The sequence below is a fragment of the Gekko japonicus genome, unplaced genomic scaffold (assembly GCF_001447785.1).
Source record: "Gekko japonicus isolate JY-2015 unplaced genomic scaffold, Gekko_japonicus_V1.1 scaffold53, whole genome shotgun sequence".
Taxonomy (NCBI): domain Eukaryota; kingdom Metazoa; phylum Chordata; class Lepidosauria; order Squamata; family Gekkonidae; genus Gekko; species Gekko japonicus.
In genome coordinates, this window is record NW_015162474.1 from 1,769,277 (window position 1) to 1,786,239 (window position 16,963).

The following is a 16,963-nucleotide window of genomic DNA, read 5'->3' on the forward strand; positions in this document are numbered from 1 at the left end:
TATATATTTTTTCTGAGCTTCTAGGATTGTAGTTTTAAATAGTCTCCAGGCTTCCCCAATGGGTTTGACCCTTTCTACTTTTCCTTTCAGTTTCCTCCTCACATGTCTCCTCATATCAGAGAAGTTACCCCTTTTAAAGTTAAAAGTGGTTGTGTCAGTCTTTTTGGGCAACTCCCTATTTATACAAATGTTGAACTTAATCACATTATGGTCACAGTTCCCAAGTGGTGTACTCACTTCTCTCATCTCTCACCAGGTCTTGGGCGTTACTTACCCCACCTTCAACCCTCCCCCACATCCTTCCGATATAATTTATAACCAGGAATCACCGTATCCCACTTTTTTCCTCATCCCACCAAGTTTCTGAAATACCCACAATGTCTATTCCCCCCCCCAACACCAAGCATTCCAATTTTACCTCAGACACTTCTAGCATTTGTGTATAAACACCTATAGTTTCCCATGCACGTTAAGCCCACAACCTTCCTCTTGCTGCCTCGAGACCTTGCCAGGCAGTCCATATTGTTAGCCACAGTCTCAGTGGACAATTCTAATCCATTTCCTTGTAAAAAAAAGTAACAGCTACCCCTTCATCTCTTTGAGATGAGCCATCCCGAACCAGAGACTCTTCATCTCCTGTCGGCTTTCCCCCAATATTCAGTTTAAAAACTTCTCTGCCACCTTTTTTATTTTAAGCGCCAGCAGCCTGGTTCCTTCTCGGGACAAGTGGAGAATGTCTCTTTTGTACAGCTCCCTCTTGTTCCAAAAAGCATCCCAGTGCCTAACAAACTCGAACCCTTCCCCCCTACACCATCGTCTCATCCACGCATTGAGACTCCTGATCTGTGCCTGTCTCTCTAGCCCTGCGCGTGGAACAGGTAGCACTGCTGGGAAGAAGATCACTGAACAGTTAAGATAACCAAGCCAATTATCATCTTTCAAAATTCCAGCACTTTCCTTTCAATGTGGCATTACATACAAAGGTTAACAGTCCACAGACATAAGAACACAGATAATCTGTTCTATCTTGGTCTTTGAATAAACAATATTTGCTGGCATACAAAAACTCATACAAGAGATTCAAAGAATAGAAGATCTTTGTTACTACATCTTAAATATGTTATCAGACCAAAGCTTGGTTCACTTTTGGGCCACTATATATTCATGTGAAGTTGTGCTCTTTGTTAATGTATAATACAAAGCAGAAGACTGAGATTTACATCTCTAAGCAAAAGCTACTTTTGAGTCTTGGTGAATTCTACGTCCATGTGTCACTTTTATGTGTACCTGGAAACAGTTGAGAGATGCTCAATTGTGCTATACCTTGATTAGAAACAGCTTTGGAGTCAAATATCCAGGAATGGCTAGCAGGATAACTGAAGGATGATAGTTTAAAAAAAGAGAAAATCAGTTATAATGATTTCAGTGAGTCTGACAAATCAAATGAGTATTTTGAGATCTTAACAGCAAAGGCAACCTGCTCAGCACAAGGATCTTTTTGTAAGCCATTCAGTAGACCAATCAGAAAAACTGCTCCGAAAGATATCTTATCCTATTATTTGGTTGAGATGTCTGAAGTATTGCCTCTCCCTGCATCGACAACCCCACTTTCAGAATCCTGAAATCCACCGATACGACAAAAATAAGGTAGATGTAAACTAAACCCAAGCAAGCTCTCCTGTAGGCATCTAGACTGCTTGATAATAGCATCAATCCATGGGAGTCTATGGCAGCACTAAAGAGGGGCAAATTATTAAGCTACTAAAAGCCAGTGTGATGCAGTAGTAGTGTGTCGTCATTTCTCCAAGCTAAAGAGCCCTAAGCGCCTTAACCTTTCCTCATAGAGAAAGTGTTCCAACCCTTTTATCATTCGAGTTGCCCTTTTCTGCACTTTTTCCAAAACTATAATATCCTTTTTAAGGTGTGGTGACCAGAACTGCACACAGTATTCCAAAAGAGGTCGCACCATTGATTTATATAGGGGCATTATGATATTGGCTGATCTGTTTTCAATACCCTTCCTAATAATCCCCAGCATAGCATTGGCCTTTTTTATTGCAGTCACACACTGTCTCGACAGTTTCAGTGAGTTATCTACTACAACTCCAAGATCTCTCTCTTGATCAGTCTCTGCCAGTTCAGACTCCATCAATGTGTATTTAGGATTTTTGGCTTCAATGTGCATCACCTTGCACTTGACCACATTGAACCCCATTTGCCATGTTGACACCCACTTGCCCATCCTTGACAGATCCCTTTGGAGTGCCTCACAATCCTCCCTGGTTTTCACCACCCTGAACAACTTCGCGTCATCCGCAAATTTAGCCACTTCACTGATTACTCCCAACTCCAAATAATTAATGAACAGGTTAAAAAGCAGTGGACCAAGTACTGATCCCTGCGGTACTCCACTGCTTACCACCCTCCACTGAGAAAATTGCCCATTTATACTCACTCTCTGTTTTCTATTAATTAGCCAGTTATTGATCCATAAAAAGACTTGTTCTTTTATCCCATAATTTTTGAGCTTACCTAGGAGCCTTTGACGAGGAACTTTATCAAAAGCTTTCTGGAAGTCAAGGTAAACAATATCTATTGGATCCCCCTTGTCCACATGTTTGTTCACATACGAAATGGGTATTTTTTTTTGTATTTTTCATATGTGCATGTGTGTGTGAGTGTGTGTGCACCTGGAAGTCATGGCGACCTCTGATGACTGACCCCTACTGGGGGCCTGGAGGATATTCAGAGAGGTGCCTAAATAAAGTCTGCCCCCGCCTCCCGGCCGCTGGTATTCCAAGGAGGTCTCCCATTCAAGTATTTGCCAAAGTCGATCCTGCTTAGCTTCCAAGAATCTGACAAGATTGGGCTTGCCTGGGCTATGCAGATCAGGGTAAACACATGAAATGTTGACAAGGGAGCTGTTCAAATCTTGCTGGGCTATCCTACGCATGAAACTTGGTTAAGAAGGCTGCTCAATCAATCAAATCCTGCAATTCTGCATTACACTACTCTAATGAAAGCAAATGAGAGTATGATGGTTTTGTTTTCCCCATGGAAATTTGGTTTCCTTTGAACCTAATAACCAACTAGAGACATAAAGAGAACTCAATTTTGATTACCTTAGTAACGCTTATGTCTGTTATTTTGTTGGAAATTAAAACAAACTTCCATAGAGACATATAGGAATTTGTAAAACTGGTTGCTGTTTCTCTCTAAAAAGCCACTAAACAAAATACACAAGGTGAATCCTATTAACTGTGATGTAAGCTATAAAAGGTAAAGGTTCCCTTGCTTGAAAGCCAGTCGAATCCGACTCTAGGGTTGTGGTGCTCATCTCCGTTTCAAAGCCGAAGAGCCAGCGCTGTCCAAAGACGTTTCCGTGGTCATATGGCCGGCATGACTAAACACCAAGGCTGTTACCTTCCCACAATCCTCCCTGGTACCTATTTATCTACTTGCAATTTCTTGCTTTCGAACTGCTAGGTTGGCAGGAGCTGGAACTGGAGACAGAAGCTCACTCCGTCATGCGGCACCCAGGTCTCGAACTGCTGAACTACTGACCTTCCACAGCCTGCAGTTCAGCGTCTGAGCCACCGCAGCTCCTGAGGTAAGCTATATTTCCTCCCTTTCCCAGCAGTCGCATGACCTCACCAAAAGATGATACTGCTGGTCAAGCAAGCCTCATAGACTAAATGCCTCAGGATACCGGGGGAGGGGGGGGGGCTGGAAGAAGAGGAAGTGATTTTCTCCAAAGAGTTTTGAGAGACTCCATTGGCACAGATGAGGGGTGGAGCAATTTCACTCAATTTCCCCTCCTTACTGCGCCCACTCTGTCTTGCGCCAGTTTGACCACAAGACTCCTCCCACATCAGGTTTCTGAGGGTTCCAAAGATATGAAATGTCTGCATCCACAAGAACCCTACTGCTCATGATTTGTGTGATCCAGCCTGTTATTTTGTCTGTGACATCATATACAGTTATTTTAAAATACATTACTGTAAATTCATAAGCACTTGCTTCCCTTCTGCTTTGCATGGAGTTAAACCAAAAGACACATACATTCACAAGGAACTTGAATAACTACTACTGAAAGACAGAGGGGGTGGTATGTACCAAAACATCTACCACAGTAGAACTGGTTATTGTCCCAAAACCTGGGAATGACCAAAATATGCATGATTTTGATGAACAATATATCTATAAGCAAAAATGTAAAAGAAAGTTTTAGCACGTTATATACATTTTGCACAGTCTATCCAAGTCGCTTTCAGTCTTATATTAGGTAATTACTGTGGAAATTACAGTCCCAAAGACTTTTTAATATGTCCTCACTATGAACTGCAGAGAACTTTAAGCCTACAATCAACGAAGCCACTGATTATGCAAGTCCACTGAAAACAAGCAGGTCTTAGATGGAATTACTGAATTGTTTTGAGCTCATTTGCAGTTCACCAGATAGCATATGGACAGGGCTAGCACCCAAAAATCTGAAGTTGGCATCTCATGTTGGCAGTGACTATTTCCAATTACTTTCCTAGCCGTACTGCACTAGCTTACAAGCTATATGCAAAATGCTGCATTCAGTGTCATTCGTTGCCTAGCCCCTGGATTCATTCATATAAAAAAAAGGAGCTAGGGATCAAAGAGCCAGTTGAAGCGTGAAAAGAAGAGGGTATAATTCAAGGCGGGCATAAAGGAAAGAGTCAGCCAACAAGACTGAAGGAGTAGAAAGTTTTGGCAATGTGAAGAAGCAGTCTGGTGGCTAGATGCATTCGTGCCTTCCTTTTGAGAATCAAAAATAGTCTGACCTATAACCCCAGAGCTGGAAAAAAGGGATCTGTTTTAAAGTCATCATGTTTGGAGCTCTCTTTTCAGAGATCCTTTCATAGTACCACAATGCAGGCCTATCATGACACTCCTTTCGAGAAAAATATGAGACAGGACAGCACCTGGTTCTAGTTGGAGTTAATATTCTTTGGCAAGTTTCTGCCACTGTCTCAAAGAAGATGACATCCATATACTAATAGTCCCACATGCCTGACTAGGAAGAAGCCTGGATGCCTATCCCACCACCCCTATGATAGCCTCACCTATCAAAGGTCCTGACTGTCAAATTATGTTTAAAGATCAGACAGCTGATTTGCCTAGATTGTTTTGACTCTCCTCTTATAGACGTATGGCTGCAAGAGTTGGGACCATAAGGAAGGCCGAGCTCTGAAGAATAGATGCTTTTGAATTATGGTACTGGAGAAGACTCTTGAGAGTCCCCCGGATTGCAAGGAGATCAAATCAGTCAATCCTAAAAGAAATCAACCCTGACTGTTCCCTGGAAGTCCAGATACTGAAGCTCAAATACTTTGACCACCAAATGAGAAGGGAGCACTCACTGGAGAAGATCCTAATGCTGGGAAAGATTGAAGGTCAAAGAAGAAGGGGACGGCAAAGGATGAGATGGTTAGACAGTGTTATCGATGCAATGAACATGAAATTAAACAAACTCCGGAGCACGACGGAAGACAGGAGGGCCTGACGTGATGTGGTCCATGGGGCTGCGAAGAGTCAGACTCAACTGTGCGACTGAACAACAAAATCCTGATTTTTCATAATTAGTACTTGTATAATACAATCTAAGTACCAATGGTTCAAGTAAATAAACATTATTTTAGCACTGTGATTACTTGAGCAGTGTTCCAAGTAGATTCCAAGAAAGTAAATACTATCAGAAAAAAAGACTTAGATATTGTAAAGATAACTTAATGGCAGAGGACAGAATAAAATCAGTGTGTGTTTTTACTTCTTTGAGAAACTTTGTTATGCATCACTGATGCAGCCCTTTTTGTACTTTAATACTGTTAGAAGACACAAACAAAAAGCATACCTCAAATAAAGAAAACCCCTACAGGATCCCACAAAATAGCTCCAGGGCACACACTTGTCATATAAGGCCAAAAGTCCTCAGGCAGCAAAGCCCCCTGCTGTAAAGGAAACTGAATATAGATGAGATGTTCGCTCAAGCAGGTTCTTGAACACTAGAAGGGATCTAGTATAAACAAGATTACTTTAATACTTATGTAGTAGCTATAGAGCTCTTACACGTACTTGACAGGTACGATACCACAACAAATCCAATAATCTTTCTTCAACTCTAGATCCTTCAAACAAGTCTTTCAGTTCCAGAACACTCCTTTTTATGCTTTCTATGTCATCTACCCCAGCTGACTGCTTCGAGAAACTCTCCTTTTATCTGCATGACTACCTTGTCATATTCCTTGCGCCTAGAGATGTGAAAACCCAAAACAATAAAAAGGACTCCTGACCATTGCCCCCCCCCCAATTTTTCCAATGGAAAAGTTGGGAAATTTGGGGAAAACTTTTCTCTTTTGGAACGAATGAAGTGTTTCTCAAGGCAAAGCAAAATGCAATTGCATACATTTTTATAAGACAATCTACAGCATTAGATAATGATAATGCTTACGTACACTGTAGACATATACAACATATTTTCAAGAATATGGCTTGAATCCAGACTGATGTTTTCCACAGATGCAAGCATTTCTTGCAGAGGAACCGGATTTCCTTGCATCCGTGGTTGGATGGCTGAAGCAGAGCAGGGTGAAACTGAATCCAGTAAAGACCACATGATTCTGTGGCTGGGGAGGGGAACTTCAGAGTCGGGATACAGGCTGACCACTCTTGACGGGGCGTTACTGACACCAGTGCAATTCATCAAGAGTTTGGGAGTGATTCTGGATTCCTCCTTGAATATGGAGGCCCAGGTCACCCACATCCCCAAACTGGTGTTCTTTCATCTTCACCAGGGTTGGCAATTGGCCTCCTTCCTGTCATGCCCCAAACTAGCCATGGTAATCCACGCAATGGTCACCTCCAGGTTAGACTACTGCAACTCGCTTTATGCTGGCCTGCCCTTGAAACTGATCCGGAAAGCTCTAACTGATCTAGAACGCGGTGGTGCAAGTCCTGACGGGAACGCCAAGGACAGCACATATCTGTCCAGTGCTGCGCCAGCTACACTCGCTTCCAGTAAAATACCAAGTCAAGTTCAAGGTTTTGGTATTGACCGACAAGGCCTTGCTATTGACTGACAAGGCCTTGCATCTACGGGATTGTCTCCTCCGCTATGTCCCCGGGAGAGCGCTACACTCCCCAGATAACAACTTGCTGGTGATCCCCAGCCCTAAAGCTATCTGGCTGTTCTCGACCCCATCCTGGTGAACTCTGCCAGGCCTTTGATTGAGGACAGCAACAGTTTCCATCATAGCCGGCACCCTCCACTCCGCACTTCTCTCCCCTGCTTATGAAGCGACCTGCTGTCTGCAACGGGATTAATATATACTATCTTTCCGTTTAATATTATTAATAGTTTAACTATTTTATCTGGATGTTTCTATGAATGTTGTACAAATCATATATCAAGAATTTCAAAAGACGCTCATGTGAAAAAATTCCCAAAGCCAGTATGTTTGAGTGGTTAGAATGTCGGACTATGATCAGGGATTTCAGTGCTTAAATGCCAAGTTGCAACAAAGCTTATTGGGTAACCTTGGGCAACTCATTTTCCTTCATCCTAACCTACCTCGCAGGGTTATTTGAAGGACACAATAGAGGAAGGTGCTTACCTTTAAAGCTCTACATGGCCAGGGTCCGACATACCTGAGGGACCGCCTTTCCCCATATATACCCCAGAGAGCACTGAGGTTGGGGTCCCAGAACTGACTGACCCTTCTGGGCCCCAAGGATGTCAAGCTCGCCACCACTAGGGCCAGGGCGGCTCCATAATGGTGGAATGAGCTCCTGGAGATCAGGGCCCTGAGGGATCTTGCGCAGTTCCGCAGTGCCTGCAAGACGGAGCTCTTCCACCAGGCTTTCAACTAGGAGCCACCCCCACTATTACCAACGAGCCGGCCCACAGTTCTAACATCTGGCCTCCACCACTGTGCTCAGGAAGACCACTGAGTGGCAAACTGTTCGGCTGTAAGGTATTTCCAGCATGCCATCTTATGTACCCAATGTATCAGCACTAGCACTTTATGAGTTTATGTTTTTACTGTATTTGAAATTTTATATTGATTTTATGTGAATTTAATGGTCATTTATAGACCAATTATGTAAGCCGCCCTGAGCCTCCTCGTGGGAAGGGCAGGGTATAAATTGAATAAATAAATAAATAAATAAATGTGTGTGTGTGTGTATAAAAATAAAAGAAATGCTAGTCTGGATCCAAGCTTTCATCTGCTAGGAGGGGGAGGGGGAGGATTTATACCCTGTCTTTCACTCGGAGTCTCAGAGCAGTTTACAATCTCCTTCCCTTCCTCTCCCCACAACAGACACCCTATGAGGTAGGTGAGCTGAGAGAGCTCTGAGAGAACTGGTCTTGAGATAACAGCTCTGAGAGAACTGTGACTGACCCAAGGTCACTGAGCTGGCTGCATATGGAGAAGTGGGGAATCAAACCCAGTTCTCCAGATTAGAGTCCACTGCTCCTAATCACTACACCAAACTGGACATAGATTGGAGTAACTTTTTTTAGGATTGTACTGTAAATGATACATTGAATTTTGTTAAACCAGTAAACCTAGTTTTGGTTTGACAGGAAAATATTGCCTATATTTCCACTTCTAGTTTTTTCACGGCTCCTAACTTTCCAGATATGTTACATATCTCTACTTGTGTCATCTTTTCATAGAGACAGGCCTCTGAACCAACAGTAATAATGACACAGGGTCAAAGTAGAAGCCTTTGCCCCCCCTCCCCCCAGAACATCCTCTTTATTCATCTGGAAACGGTAAGAAATTAAAGAGTGTTCTGGTCAAGGTGACTATCATAAAGCAAATGTTGAGGGCAGAAGTGTCACTGAGCTGATCACTCATAAGAAGAAGAAGAAGAAGAAGAGATTGGATTTATACCCCGCCCTTCACTACCCAAAGGTGTCTCAGAGCGGCTTACAAACTCCTCTCCCTTCCCCTCCCCACAACAGACACCCTGTGAGGTGGGTGGGGCTGAGAGAACTCTGACACAAACTACCCTTTTTCAAGGACAGCTGTGCCAGAGCTTGTGACTGACCCAAGGTCACATCAGCAGGTGCAAGTGGAGGAGTGGGGAATCAAACCCGGTTCTCCCAGATTAGAGTCCGCACACTTAACCACTACACCAAACTGGCTACACCAAACAGACAAGCTTAATACTAAAGGTCCTACTTCTAAGATTTCTTTTTCAGCATGAAAAAAGAAGAATCCACCATCCTTTGGAAGACAGCAAAGTATAGTCATAGTCACTTCTCAATTCTCAGGGTACCTGCACAAAAATTACAAAAATCTTCTTTGCATTACGATAAGCATGCCTTATGGGTTGTTACAGAGGACTTCTCCAGATCAAAAATGCTGTCCTCATCTGGATTTCCCTTTTGATGCAAACATTCGATTGCTACCCCACTCTCCATCTTCTATATGCAGCAGACACATAAACTAATGTGGCTGTCTTAAACATATGATTTGACTGGAATGCCATTCAGTTGCTCCCCAAGATGACATGCCAGTCATCTCTCAGTGACTTCCTAATTTTTTTGCTCTTAGTTTCATGTGATTTGCCTTCTTGTTTTACAAGCTAAAGATTCAATTCATTTGTTAACCTTGGAACAAAGATTACAGAAGAACTGTCAAGATTAAGAGATCAAGGCACTGAAATGTTTTAGCAAATACTACCCCAAGTTAAAACCTTTTGACCATCAGGCCTGTAGTCCCCCAGGGGCTCATGGGGCAATGCCCCCTCCCTAATCTGCCCCTGCCACCAGCTAGAGGGCTCGCTCAGCCTACCCCCCACGTCAGGGATCCCGCGGCCAGGGCAGTCCCTGGAGCTGTGGCCCAGCGGGTCCTCCTGAAGGCGAGCTCTGCCTCAGCCTGAGTGCCGATGGACGGAGGGTTTGTGCTGCGGCATGGACACCAAGCAGACCAAGGGATGCAGCCCGCCAATGGCACCAGGCAACTGTGGTGAAGCCCAAGGGTGGAAGAGACGCCTGCAGGCCGAGCTGCGGGAGGTCAAGGTGGCCTTCCTACAGAGCAGCCCATTGTTAAGGCTGGCCAGGCAGGTGGATGTGCGGCCGTCGGGGTGGGGGGCTTGTCTTTGGGGGAAGAGAAGGAGCAGGGGTACCCATTTTTGCCCCTCCACAGAAAATTGCCTAGCTACGGGGCTGTTGACCATACTTTATCAAAACCAGGAAAGTGTTCTCTCATGACGGCAATGAGATAACACTGGCCTAGTGGACTACAAACCATACAATTAATTATTAAACAAAGCAGTAAAATGTCTATTTCTAAAGCTCACTTACATTATAACCCATGAAGTCATGGAGAACATACATGACCTACATGAATGAAGTTATGTTTAGAACTATGCATTAATTTTGAGGCCACTTGGCAATATTGAACAAAGCCTCCTTAAAGCATTCAGAAGAATAAAATTGATGCTGCTATGCTTCTAGGCAATTACAAGAATTCAAATATTCTCTCTTCAGAAGAGATCTGGATGCCTGACATACACAGCCAGCAGAGATGCTTTCTCTCTGATCTGATATTGGGTTTTGTTGTCATCAATACAACACAGCTATACTGACCCAAAGTACCTGCTAACTTTCAAATATACAACTGGAAAACCATACATGAGGAAGAGGACTTTAAGAATGAATTTATTCTGACCATTTTGTAGCACTTTAAATCTTTTTTTAAATAAAAGTTATGCCCTGCCTTTCTGCCCTTATAAGGGCCACCAAGGTTGCTAACAAAATTAAAACCTGCAAAATAAAATCATACATTTAAAACCAACAAAAAACGCATCCTTAGAACAATTCATACATACAAAAACAATTATTAAAACACTGCATGAAGGAGCCAAGCTAAACAAAAATGTCTTTACCTACTGATGTAAGATGGCAACAGAAAGGGATTCACGCGTTTGTCCGGGAAGAGAGCTCCAGCATTTGGCACCACAACCAAGAAGGTCCTCTACTGAGCTGCCCTATACCTTACCTCTAAAGGCAGGGGCACCTGAAGCGGAGCCTCCAAAGATGACCATTGTGGCTGGGTAGGTTCATAAAGGAGTAGGCGACCTGCAAGGATGCTGGTCCCAAACCTTATAGACCTTTATGTCAGCACCTTGAATTGTGCCTAGAAACAGACTGGGACCTACTGTAGATGGGGCAAGACTGGAGTCCCTATGACCAATGCTCCCTCTAAGCTGTGGAGTCTTGTGAGCAAAAATTCTATTTTGTGAGCTACTGGCATTAAAGTCATGAGCAAATGATTTGGTTACTGCATAAATTAGTCTGCTCTGGAGCCATCCTTCCTGAGCTAAGACAAAGATGTATGAGCTGGATGCTAAAAAAACTGTGAGCTAGCTCACACTAGCTCAGTTTAGAGGGAACACTGCCTATGACCCACTTCATTCAGTATCCTGGCTGCAGCATTCTGTACCAATTGAAGTTTCCAAACACTTTTCAAGGGTAGCCCCAAGTACGGCGAACTGCAGTAATCTAATCTAGATTTAACCAGGGCATGCGCCACCACAGTACAGAGTAGCTAGATCTTTTCTTTCTAGAAAAGGCGACAGCTGGCTAACCAGTCAAAGTTGGTAAAAGGCTCTTTTGGCCACACCTGCCGCCTGCTTATACAGCAGTAAACATGAGTCCAGAGACTAGGAGCCCATTCCTTCAAGGGGAGTGCAGCCCCATCCAGAATGGGTGACGCCCTAAATCCTGGATCAGACCTTCTGCTCACCAGCAGCGCTTCTGTCATGTGGGTTAATAAACTGAAGCTTAATCCCAACATCAACTCCCAAACTGTATCCAGGTACGAATTCAAAGTTTTTATAGCCTCCCTGGGATCAGATGATCTCGCCCAGTGGTTTCATGTAGGTGTTAAAGAGCATAGGGGACAAGATGGAACCTTATGGGACCTCACAAGCCAAAGGCCTATTCGCTGAGCAGCAGTCTCCCAACATCACCTTTTGAAACCTCCCCTCCAGCTAGGACTGAAACCACCACAAAACAATGTCTCCTAATCCCAGCCTGGAAAGGCAGTCTAGAAGGATACCATGACTGATGGTACACAAAGCCGCCGAGAGGTCCAGGACAAACAGAGTTGCACTCCCTTTGTCATCTACCAGGGTGATTAAGGGTGTTTCAGTCCCACTGCCAGGCCTGAAACCACATTGTAAATGATCTTCTCAAACTCCAAAGGATACATAAAGAGTCTGCAATATAAAATACTGTAGAGCCCACTATAGCAGCAGTGCTAGATCCACTATCAATATGTATCACCTTATCAAGGGAATTTAAAACCTATTTTATCTTTCCAGAAAGATGGTTGGGTAAAGTTAATGAAAATATTCTTAAGCTTCCCTTGTCTGAAATAGTATCCTGCCTCTGGGGTAAGTAATTATCACATCTGTGGGTTTTTTTTTAAAACTTACAACTGCCTACTAACTTAGCCTCACTTCATAAGTCTTTCATGGCTTCTGCAAAATATCTAGGTTTTGATGTATCCTCAGGGGAAGGCCCTTTTGTTTAGGACAATCATAAATCACAATCAAATTTGGTACACACAAGTTACTGCTAGGGACTTCTTTTGCTTGTCAAACTTGGATAAAAAAGTAGTTTGCTACTTACAGCTCAAGCTATTCAGAACTTTATAGACCCCAGTCAACAAAAAAATATGCCCAGAAGAGTACAGGAAAGTTATGCAGCAGGCATAGCTGCTGCTCTATCCTCTGAACTGCCTTCAAAGATAACCCCACTTAGGGAGCATGAGAAAACCCAAACCCCGGGGCTATGAAAGCCCAAATGATTAATTCAGACCTTGAAACTGAGACACAGAATTGGGAAACAACATTTCTCAGCATGACTGTGTCCTGACTTTCTAGACAGAGTGCTAGTTTCAGGAGCACCACAAGGCCACAATACTGAAGTGACAGGAGACTGGATTTCTGATTCCACCGCCAAGTTCAGAAGACCATTACTTCAGTCTTGTCTGGATTCAGTTTCTCAGATAGGAAGTTACTCAAATATTGAAGTAGGGTAGGTCAACTAGAAACTGTACAGCCACTCAAAGGTAAAAGCAAAAAGCTGAAGAAAGGAACATCAGCAGCAGGCAAGCAAGACAGACACTTAAAACCCACAACAGGTCAGAAGCACGATTACTTAGTGGGTGGCATCTAACAAAGACTGCTACTTTGAAAAGTTAACCACTAAATTAAGCTAACCCAAGCACAATGCAGCAGTCACAGAGCAGAGTCTATTTCCAAGCAATGAACTAATCGAGAAAGTTAAATTTGTGTATTAGCGTCAGAGGTCTTTCTAAGCTTTCTTAAAGACTGTATCCTAAATGTCCGTTGACTGCATAATAACCTTTATTCTTTTTTTCTCTTTTATTTGCCCTGTTTTGGTCTCAATGCCTCAAGGGGACAAACACCTCTAACCAAGTCTGTAATCAATATAGTACTCGCTAATCAACTCTTTCAACGTGCGTACTTTCCCCAGAGCTTCGCCCAAATCCGACCTGGCTGCTACAGAAAAATGCAGCCCGGTCAACCGGGGGGGGGGGGGCGCTTCCTCTGACCAGGAGGCTGATCCGACGTTGTTCGTTCTTCAGGGGCCAGAAACAGATGCTGGCAGGAGACTGGGAAGCGGAAGAGGCCTATCGCAGCCCGAAGAGCGGCCGCCCAGCTTCCCGCTGGGGCGGAGAATGGAAACAGTGAGCAGCTTCGATCCAGCCGGACTAGGCGGGGCTGCGGCTCCCCACAGAGGCCGACGCCGCTGGAGTCCAGCCGGCTGGCCGGCGAGAACTTTCTTCAGGGCGGGAGGGCTTTCCCGACACCCCCCCCCTTCCCCTCCCGGGCGAGTCCCAAGTGCGGGCGGCTGCGGCAAAGGGGCTCTAACTTTCCCCCTCCCGCTCCAACTTCTCCCCGGGAGGCGGCCACGGAGCGGGAGGGGGGCGCTGGAGCGGCTCCTCTGGGTAGCCCGGCTTCTTTCCACGGAGGGGAGCGGCCGCGCTCCGTTCCGCCTCCGCCATGTTCGAGAGCCTCGTCCCGTCTGCGGGGCACCGCCTCCCACATCGCCGCCGCCGCCGCCTCCCTCTCGGGCCCCCTCGCCGCCTCCCGAGGCTGTAGCCGCCGCCGAGCCACCTGTGTCCGGAGACCCTCGCCGCCGCAGCCACCACCCGCCCCGCGCCGTGGCAGCGCCCGCGCCGCACAGCCGCTCCTTGCTTCCTTGCTTGCTTCCCCCACACCCCACGCCGGGCCCAGCTGCCCGCCTCCCCTGCCAGGGCCGCTTCTACCTACCGGACTGCGCTGCCGCTCCCCTCAGCCCGCCCGTCCGTCGCCTCCTCCCGGGCCGAACCCCGCTCCACACACACGCCCTCCCACTTTCGCTGCCTCTGGCTGGGCGAGGCTTGCAGCCGTCGCCGTGACGCTGCACGCCCAGCCTCGCTCTGGTTTCCTTTGCTCAGTCCGGCGGGAGGGGAGGGGAGGGGAGTGTGTGTGTGGGGGGGTTAACCTCTCCACTCTGCTCGCTACGCGCAGGCGCGCGGCTCAGTCTGGAGACACTGCAGCCTTCCTTCCCTCCCCCACCCCCTCCCCCCACCTTATGCAGGGCCCCATCCTGCCGCAGACCGTACAGAAAAGTAGCTCGGAGATGCTGTCCGCGAGAAAAGAGAAGGAAGTAACTCACAAAGGCGCGCACCACATCTCAGTACGATAGCTGGGGGCGGATATGGTGCAGGGGAAGAGTCACCCCCCCCCTTTAGTGATAGTGTTTTAAAGATTACACAGCAGTCAAGTGGCACGTCACCCTTAAAGATTAAGAAAACGCAGTCCAGCATAAGCTTTCGTGGGTCAGAGCTCACGTCAACAGATCCAAGTGTTAAAATTGTGATTCTGAGGATACTTTATGAAAGAGAGAGAGACTTGAAGTTGATGGGGCTTATTTGCAAATAAAACATGTTGGATCAGGCTATCGATAATGAATAGCTGTTTTAGTTAAGGCTTGGTCCGTTATCGTATTTCATAAGGCTGAACAAGGTTAATTCCCACAGCTATGTTCTTCCAGCGTCCCCACCCAGTATTGCTAAGCATATGTCAGCATCCAGTTCTTGGATGCCATTCCTTGTATAGCCTTCCATAGGGGCAGCAAGCCTGTACAAAACTCTTTGCAACAATAGATCAGCCGTTCTTTCCTTTTAAATCACAGGGAGAGGAAAAGACACCCTTTTTTGCATCTAAAATAATGATGTGCAACCTGGTTCTGTGTAGAATTATGAGCTAATTCGGTTTCAGATTGTGGTGTGAGCCTTTTATCCTCCTTTAACCTCACCCCTCCCACATTAATAAGTGTTGAACACTACTTAAAATAGATGGCATCAACCCCTAGATATCCAGCAAAAGTTAGTTGTGACTAAATCTCATTGAAGGCATTCCATTAGTTTCAATATGACTTAATTTTGACTAATTTTAACTGTATCAAAGAGCTGATGTGTAACTGACAGGAAGTTGCAAAATGACAACGCATCTAGGAAAGAGAAGGGGTGTGGAGAAAGAAAAGCACATTCTAGCAAAAGTTACATTTCCCTAAAATTCCTTGTGGTTTTGAATGACTTCTGCATAACTCCCTCACCTTTGTGTTTAGCTCAAAGCAGTAATAAACTGATGATATTGCTGTCTACATGTATCTGCTCCATTCTCTTCCATTTACTGATTCAACCTAGACAGGCACAGACTTTTCTGATCCCTGCACTTGGTTTAAAGGTGGTCTGGAATTAATGTCCATCCCCCCCTCCTTTGACAACATAAAGTGTGGACAGGTGGGATGAAAATAAGGCCATTCCTAAATACACTTGTATGTGTATTGGGGTATACACAATGACACACAAAATTTGTTAGATTACAGACAGAAGTGCTGTGGTATCTGTGAGATAACAGTGCTCTTCTTCCCTGCTTTGCCACTTCTGAAATGTGAGCAAGGGCTAGGGTAGATGTGGTTGACAAGCAGGATTGCCAACAGATCTTGGAGTGTGGAAATGGATATATGAAGCTTTCCATAGCGAGGAGATAACATTACATTAAATGAAGGAGAACAGGAGTTGGTTTTTATACCCCACTTTTCTCTAATCCAAGTAGTCTCAAAGTGGTTTACAATCTCCTCTACCTTTTCCCCCAACAGGTACCTTGTGAGATAGGTGGGGCTGAGAGAGTTCTGAGAGAACTGTGACTGGCCCAAGGTCACCCAGCAGGCTTCATGTGGTTAAGTGGGGAATCAAACCCAATTCTCCAGATTAGAGTCTACCACTCTTAACCACTACACTAGGGATGGGCACGAACCAGGAAAATGGAGGTTCATCCTGGTTCGTAGTTTGTGAGGTAACACAAACCATGAACCGGAATGAACCTCGCCCGATTCACGAATCAGTTCAGTTTGTGAAGATCATGGATCTTCCCTCTCTCCTTTCTGCTGGTAGTGGCTTCCCAAGGCAAGCAGAATAGAAGTGGGAGAGATCTTGCAAAAGCCATTTTAATGCAAGCCATTTCGTCCCTTTGGCTCCCCCCACTTCTTACTGGGGGGGGAGTGTTTCCTATATGCTCCAGAGTGTTGTGAGCAGAAATTCAACCTCATGAGTGAAAAATAGTAGCATTAAAGTCGTGAGCCCACCCCTTTCCACTATATTGGTAGCCTTGGTCTCTAGAGCAGGGGTGTCGAACATATGGCCCCTGGGCCGGATCCAGCCCTTGCAGGGCTCCAATCTGGCCTGAGAGCATGGACTCTGTGCTACTTCCTGTTTCTTACATAGCAGCTCCTTTTGGCCAGTCTCTCCTATTTCCTGCTTCAGCGGAGAGAAAGGAGGCCATCCTTTAATTGGCTGAGGGCTCCTTCCCCTTCTTCCTCTGGGGAGGAAGGGGAAGG

General features: G+C 45.3%; 1 protein-coding gene across 2 annotated transcripts in view; it reads right to left on the minus strand.

Moving 5' to 3' along the window:
• RAP1B (RAP1B, member of RAS oncogene family) overlaps positions 1 to 16,963 on the minus strand; it is an 81,823-nt gene that overhangs the window by 33,400 nt on the left and 31,460 nt on the right. The window contains exon 1 of one of the 2 annotated variants that reach the window (XM_015405717.1): positions 14,350 to 14,463. The exons of the other annotated variant lie outside the window; for it this stretch is intronic. The gene's annotated coding sequence lies outside the window, so the exon portion shown is untranslated. Of the gene's footprint in view, positions 1 to 14,349; positions 14,464 to 16,963 lie in introns of those variants that run through there. 2 annotated transcript variants of the gene reach the window in all.